Genomic DNA, 7,274 nt, shown 5'->3' on the forward strand with positions numbered 1-7,274 from the left:
GTGTTCCACGTGATACAAATTTACTCAAGGGAGGCAACACAGCTGTGACAGGGTTGCATTCAGCTGGGTCGGTGTTGGCAGGGCTTGAATTTTGAAGCTTTTTACTCTGCTTTGGGAGGAAAATTGTGGCTGTAGAATCCCTTTCTATTGTAATTCTCCAAAAAGGTGAGTATTTATTTGTTTTCTTCTTTGACAAGGTGAACGCATAGCTTCGTTTTTTGTTGTTGTTGATTTGAAATGCTCCGCATGCCATTACAGTCAACAAGCAGTTCAACAAGCCTCCGCATTTTCTTTGAACCTCATTCGTGTATTTTCTTTCTCTGTACCTAAAGTAAAGTTCCGTTCAACCTCGCTTACCAAAATATGATGTTTTAAGCTTGAGCATGGTTCGGCGTAAACATTATAGTGGAAGACACCTTCGGGACGCGAACTGGAGCAGGCCGCTTACGAGGGCTCTTGTAAGCGGTCACTAGAGTTGTAAGGTGTGTATGGCCGCCTATGGGAGCTTGCCCAGCTTACAATAACATTGAGAATGCAAAAGAATACCAACGTTGCAAGTGATTTTTTGGAGTAACCGCAGAATACCCTGCCACATCGACCGCGTTGCTGAAAAGGGGTGGCTCGAGTCATGAATCTTTTTTGCTAGCTACGCAATACGCGGTACCGTGGATAGTAGCCTGGTCCCAGGGGTTTTTCTTGATTTTTCTTCTTTTCGCGAAGCGGCGAACATGAGTCGCGAAGCGGCGAGAAAGAAAAACCTCTGGTTACCCTGGACTTGAAGACACTGTCAGAAACATGATCCATGTTGAACATAGGCGAATCTTGAACGTGTATAAACTGAGAACTGAAGTATTTTGCAGACAAATTCCTTCCCAACAGTAAGAGCATTCCTTTCAATCATGGGTCGCTTAACGAATGAACGAAAAGCAAAATTTGTCAGGCTTCGAGAACAAAATAGAAATATTAGTCAAATTGTGAAAATTCTTGGCGATGATGACTGCCAAATAAGTCGTCTCAGTGTGAGGTGCTTTCTGAAACGTTTCCAGGAAAGGCAGTCATTTGTGAATGCCCCTCTACCAGGTCGTCCAAATGAAAATGTCACGCCAGAAGTATTGAACTTTATTGATGCTGAAATGGAGAAGAATGACGAACTCAGTGCACTGAAGCTTGGCAAAAAGCCCCAATAACAGTTCGGTGTCGACTTCTCTGAGAGCAAGGTGAAGAGGCTGAGGCAGAAGCTCAGGTGGGTTCAGACTGGCATGAAATACTGCCAGCTGATAGGCGAGATGAACCGCACCAAATGACTAGAGTTCTGTCTGAAGTGTGTGGAAGACAACAAGCAGTTCGATGATGTCATCTTCACGGATGAATGTTCCATCCATATGGAAAAGCACGCCAAGCTATGCTTCCATCAAAGGTGGGAGCAGCCAAAGCTGAAAGGACAAGCCAAGCATCCTTTAATGTACACATCTGGGCGGGTATCTTGAAAAGAGGACCAACTAGAGTTCTAATCTTCTCTGGGAACATGGATGCGACGTTTTACGTCAACAAAGTCTTGGAAAAGACCCTTCTGCCCTTCATCGAGTCTCAATTTCCTGATGGTCATTGCTTCCAGCAAGACAATGACCCTAAGCACACAAGCTGTCTAGCACAAGACTTCATGGATCTGAGTGGAATCAACTGGTGGAAGACCCCCCCCCCCCCCTGAAAGCCCAGACCTGAACCCTATTGAGCTTATCTGGCATGAACTTAAACACTTCCCTCGTACCAACGTAAAGCCCACAACGAAGGATGAGCTTCTCGGCGGGATAATGCGATTTTGGCAAGAAAGAATGACGGCAGAGAAGTGCACGATGTACATCAACCATTTACAGAAGGTTGTGCCATTGGTAGTTCAGCGAGAAGGCCGTGCATCTGGGCATTCACAACAGCTCTTTTCAGAGCTAAAGTAGAGAAAATCCTCTCATCATCGACCATTACACCTCGGTCAACATTGCACGATGCAGGTAACAACGAAACGGCTCCTTCAGGAGCCACTGCTCCTAAAAAAGGTCGTGACCAACAATAAATGTATTATGTTCGATATCAGTTTATCAATTATCAGTTTTACTGAGTCTTAAAATCCCCATGGAAAACCCCTGTAGTTCATTTGTTTTCTGTTCTGGGTGGATAACATGGCCACCGCTCATTGGCAACAGATTATCTTGTCTCTGAGTTTCATGATACATTCATAAAAATCATACTATATTTACATTCAAAACACCCAGAAAAATTTTATTTCAAAAAGTTGAAGTACCCGGCTCAAGAAAACACTGGCGCACATTGTTGACATTCGCAATTACGATCGCGTCCCTAGCAACACCTGATAAGTTTTCATTTAGAGTACCAAGAAGAAACCTGTAGCTGTAAACTGTGAATCGTTAAGTTGTTTATAAGTTGGAATAAAAGTTATGCGAGGTTTCATGATCAAAGTGTGTTGTTGCATGTTCACAAGTATGAATAAAAAGTTAGTCAAGGTTTCATGATCAAAGCGTGGTGTCGCATGTTTACCAGTATGAATAAAAGGTTAGTCGAGGTTTCATGATCAAAGCGTGGTTTAGCATGTTTACAAGTAGGAATAAAAAATTAGTCAAGGTTTCATGATCAAAGTGTGGTTTAGCATGTTTACCAGTATGAATAAAAAGTTAGTCGAGGTTTCATGATCAAAGCGTGGTGTCGCATGTTCGCAAGTTTGAATAAAATGTTAATCGAGGTTTCATGATCAAAGTGTGGTGTCGCATGTTCACAAGTTTCAATAAAATGTTAGTCAAAGTTTCATGATCAAAGCGTGGCGTGCTCACAACCTTGAATAAAAAGTTAATAGAGGCTTCATGTGCAAAGCGTGTGTCCGCAAGTTCGAATATTAAGTTATTCGACGGAACACTTGGCGCCGTTTCATATGTTCACAATCTTTGGACAAAAAGCTTGTCAAGTTTCCCGACAAATCACTTGGGAGCAATAGTTGGCAGAACATAGGCGGTGCGCTGTTTTGACTTAGTGATCGCGATTGCGGCTTTAACTTCGAACATGTAGATCGGGTGACAAAACTCCACATGTTTCATGAACACTACATTTTGATTATCAACTGTATGAATCACGTTTAGGGTTGCAAAAAAACTTTTTCAAGATCTATGTAACCAAGAGAATTGATACAACTGTGAAACATATTTGTAAACACGAGTGACTGTTGCAGACGATTCAGATACCTTCAGCTTTTATCGTGCATGTATTTACAAAAACTAAACGTTAAGCAAGTCTGGCTGGAATAAAAATCGGTTTGGCCGATGTATATGAAACAATATTGGATGCTTGAGAATTTATAATACACACATGGTACACATGCATTGCTGACGCGAACAAAAATCGTGTCTACCGTGCTAATCGATACGATATGATACAGATGTCTTAATTACAAAACAGGTTTCGAATACCGACGGACGTGAAATATTGTTACTTCCAGTGCACTCGCGAGAAGATGAGTTTTGTGAGAAACAAGACGCGTCTGCGAGACGGTGGTAACTTACTTTTGAGTGGTACTGTATGGCATTAATAAAACAAACTGAAATAGAGTGAATTCTAGCTTACCTGGAACAAATGCCAGCAAGCATCTTGTCTGGGTTGATAGGAGACCCATGTGTCATATTCTTGAGCAAAAAACTTGAAGTTTGCAGCAAAACCTGCCATGTTTGGTATCAATATTTTTAGTAAAAAACAAGCTGCAGTGTTACATGGATACCCATTGAATTGACGGTATTTTTGGCCAGCAAACATCACCATTGGTGCCTCGCAATTTCTTGGGAAATAGGAATTTTTTCCATCTCTGTTGTGTTGACCTGAAGAATTGAATATGTCTGATTGAATGTACCAAAGATGTCAGATAAACTGAATTTTAATTGATTTTGAGAAGTTTAAGGATGCTGTAAGTTAAGTGATGATCACTGCTTGAATTATGTTCGCCAACAGAGCGTTTCTTCGGAAGATATAATTCTGACTATAAACTGTATGACTGTTTACGACGTTGGCACAAAGCGAAGCAAGCAGAACCATTAAAGCAAATTAACTGCAGTTATGTTGATTTATTAAATGCTGTCTTGGCCGCCAAGTATTTCCTCAAGATGAAGGAGGACTCCAGCAGATTGGAAGGGCGTTGGCTCGATAGGCAAAAAATGGTCATATTTATTACAGTTATTTGGACCATAAAACACTCAATAGATCCTTTGCTGTACAAAATTGATATTGTACGTTCTTTTAACTTTTTATGTTTGGAATCACAATTGAATACCTTACATTCCTGAGGAACCACACCTAATATACTGACCACACCTATTTCGAGCTGGTCCAAAACTAGGTTTATGCCAAAGAAGATATCTCTACAAGGAAAAATGCTACACCCTTGAAATTTTGCTCGCAGAACAACAATACTTAGAGCTGTGCAACCTACCACTCTAAGCTCATCAGTACACATATTTCAAGTTTTATCATGCTGTAAAATAATTACTCGAAAATATGAATGGCTTCTGATAACTCTCCACGTATTCACTGGAATCTCACCAAAGTGGTAGGTTGCACAGCTCTGTTAGTGTCCAAAATACCTTGAAAATTTCAGCCTGTTCTCTACTAGAGTTTTGGAGAAATCACTTTTCTAAGCATGAAAAACAGTCGAAATGCAGGTATTGAGAAAATGGACACAAAAAGTGCAAACATTTGTTCAGTTATTTCCTAGTCACATCAGAAGGCTCCTGGTCCATATGAAGGACCTTCTCTTGCCTCCAATGTCTCAGTGAAGCCCTTCTTGTAGTTTTGGAGTTGTCTGCGCCTTTTCTTGGATGCTTCTCCGCTTTTACGACGTGAATGGCGAATTCTGTTATGGTCCAGCTTCATACAGGCTTTCCTACAGTGATAACCTGGATCAATTCCGAGGGCTTCTAAAGTGGTCAGGAGTGTTTGTGAGCCATCATTGAAGTGGCTAACTGCTAGGAAGGTTGCCAGCTCTACAGTTGGTGTACTGGCATGTGTTTCCTTGGTTGCCCTTTGCCAAATGAGCGCATTGATGGCCTCGTTTTGATTTTGGGTGCCACCATGAAGGCATCTTGAAAGTAAACTTTTGTCACTCTGCTTCAAATGTTGGATAAATTGCATCAGCAACAGCTTCTGGAATGGGTGATTCATGGACATAATCTGGCGTTCCCTTTGAAATGTCTCGTTGAAAGCCGCACCAAGATTCCTCACCAGGAGGACAGCGATCATGATCGGGTTCTTCATCCGTTGATTTTGAATGATGCCAAATGGCCATGACAGCATTTTGCATACAATCAATGTCATGGGTATTTTGCCTTATTGCCTTGCCATAATAAACTTGCAGTTTATCAATTCTCTTATCCGTTAGCTGCCCTTTTCCATCTGCTAAATGAGTTGTTCCATGCCGTTTTTTCAGTGACCGAAGCCTTGAGCCAAGGCGTTTCTGCACATGGCCAACACATTCATCACCATAGACATTTTCCTGGACAAGAAGGTTATGGGCTTTGCTGACCCCATCACCGAGAAATTCCACATACCTGGTATTGTGCTGTGCAACTGATCTTTGGAATATTGCCAGCATACCTGCAGAATCCATAGAGCCAGAAGAACCAGCAAAGTTTGCTTGGCATTTGTGTTGGTGTTGTTCCCACCACTCATCAAACTCCTCAGTTCCTTCTTTTCCCCTTTTCAATTTGCACTCACCACATTCCTTCGACATAATTTCACAGTCCAACGCCTTTCCAGTGATAGTGGAGAGCACAGTAACCACTCCGCAAGATGAAGAAAAGCCTCTCTTTCTCCAGGTTCCATCTCCTGATACTGCAATATTGAAAGTTCCTCGTCAGGCTCGTAAAATTCTTTTACTTTATGTGCAGCTCTTGACATGCTTTCTTTAGCAGTACGTTCAGCTGCATCATGCACGGCTTGGACATGATCCTGGTATGCATTTTCGTTCGTTGGTGGCAACATGTTCATCACGCATGCAAATTTCACAAGGCCTTGATGACCGACGCCAATGTTTCTGTTCGCTAAAACAGCCCTCCTGTTCACTTCAAACGCTTTGCTGTTGTTGGCCTTGGAAGAAGTGTAAAATGACTTATGAAACGAGAACTTTCGAGTCGTACACCTCAATTAGAAGGGAGGCAAGGCCCATCTTTGATTCCTTGTCCTCGTCGAAAACGATATGCCCTTGTTTACACAAAGGGCACAACAACGACTCGAACACAGTGGCAAGAATGGCGATATCGATGAACCGAAATCCATTTACGTGTTCCAGTTCATCTTCACTGCTCTCTTCTCTTGAAGAATCACTTGATGCTGCCTTTATCTTACGGACAGAAGCTGGTAAACTCTTGAAACTTGCTGCTTCCTCAGTTTCCATGTGCTCCTCGTCACTACTCGAGTCTTCGCTCACTTCGGGTGAAGCCTCCTTTTTTGAGCGTTCGGTTTCTATCTTTTCTGCTTTCTTTTGGTACTGATTCCCCTTAAATTTCTTTTTCTTCCTTGGGATACTTCGAAATTTTTTTTTGGGAGGCATATTCTTCGAAATTTTTGACCTAGCAATCTTCTACGAACCGATCACAACCACGTTTCACTTTCCTCTGAGAAAACACGTCATATAACCATCAGCTACTGTGCCCCTTGGAGCTCAAACTAGTCACTAGGCTCCTATAGGCTTTTAGATCACTTGTTCTCGATTTGGGAGAAAATCTGACAATAAATACTGATTCTTCTGACCAAAAACGACGCGTAAAACAATGCTGGTTTCCATAGCAACCATTTACAACTTTTTGGAAATGTGAAAATTTCTTGATTAAATTGAAGGGTATATAGCAAAAAACTAACTTTCCTTCAAAGTACACTAACCATGTTAAAATTGCTTTTTCCAAAAATATGAATTTTTTACTTTTTTTCCCTATCGGGCCACCTTACGGTGTGTCTGTGGTGAGAAAAAAATAAATTCAAGTGGACAAGTGGAGCATCATGGGAACTGGAGCAGACAGAATGTGACGCTTGATTTCCAGGCAGATATTTTGCAATCATTACAATACTAATTATCTTGTAAGCGTGTCTCAAGTTGGGCCTTTTTTTTTTTGAGCCTTGTTCCCAGTAATAGGGAGTTAGTGCGCTTGAAGACCAAGGGGAAGGACTTCTGAGGATTCAGAGCACCATGTGGACAAGCTATTCCCAAGAAGTTACGATTTAGAAGACTAAAT

At 41.6% G+C, this 7,274-nt stretch overlaps 1 pseudogene; it reads right to left on the minus strand.

Annotated features, from left to right (window-relative positions):
- Positions 1–25: 25 nt before the first annotated feature.
- LOC145498658 (uncharacterized) lies at positions 26–6,598 on the minus strand (annotated as a pseudogene).
- Positions 6,599–7,274: the final 676 nt, after the last annotated feature.

This window comes from Orbicella franksi, chromosome 9 (assembly GCF_964199315.1).
Source record: "Orbicella franksi chromosome 9, jaOrbFran1.1, whole genome shotgun sequence".
NCBI lineage: Eukaryota > Metazoa > Cnidaria > Anthozoa > Scleractinia > Merulinidae > Orbicella > Orbicella franksi.